Source organism: Pterocles gutturalis, unplaced genomic scaffold (genome assembly GCF_000699245.1).
Source record: "Pterocles gutturalis isolate BGI_N339 unplaced genomic scaffold, ASM69924v1 scaffold8698, whole genome shotgun sequence".
Taxonomy (NCBI): Eukaryota; Metazoa; Chordata; class Aves; order Pterocliformes; family Pteroclidae; genus Pterocles; species Pterocles gutturalis.
In genome coordinates, this window is record NW_010123009.1 from 64,177 (window position 1) to 64,961 (window position 785).

Consider the following 785-nt stretch of genomic DNA (forward strand, 5'->3'; position numbering starts at 1 on the left):
ACTCTGGAGAGCCCTCCCACATGCTCCACACGCGAGATCCTGCTTTACCTGCTCCAGACCAGCTCACAGATGGCTGTTCTCCTTGGCATCACCCAGAAAGTTTTGCTGTTCCTGGTCCTTCCACAACTGGGCACTGGAAACATACAAACCGCTTTCTCCTAGAGTAAACAGCAAAACAACAGGCAAACGGTTTGTGGCACTAAAGGTGACTAGGAAATGTTTGCTTTGTGGAAATTCTCTCTCCTCTCTCTCTGTACATCACATAGACATATGTAGACACACAGACATATATATAGACAGACAGATATTTATTAGTATCTTGTCAGAGGAGTAAAATACATGTTCCTCTGCATAATCATGTTATCCATGCAGCCCTGTTGTAGCCCCCATTACTAGAGGACAATCCTACAAGGAGCCTCCATCACTTCCTTCCTGGTTCCCACATTTTTACTTGGTATGAAAAGATCAACAAATACATTCATTAGACACTTCTGATGTGTCCATCTATTAGGATCAAGACTGTTGTGTTTATTTCTTCTCCTTTGCTTGGGCAAGGATCTTTTTTTTGTTCTAGTTAATGTCAAAATTTCCAAGTTGTAAGGATCTGGGACTATTGCTCATGGGTAAATAAACAAGTAAAAGCAGTTATTTTCTCACAGGCCTTCATTCTGTCTAGAGATTTACAGTCAGTAACGAAGTCAAGTAAGGAAGAAGATGGACTACCTGTTTACAAGAACAAGAGCAGACATTTAAAAGTTTAGAGCTTTCTAAATGTCTCCACTCTT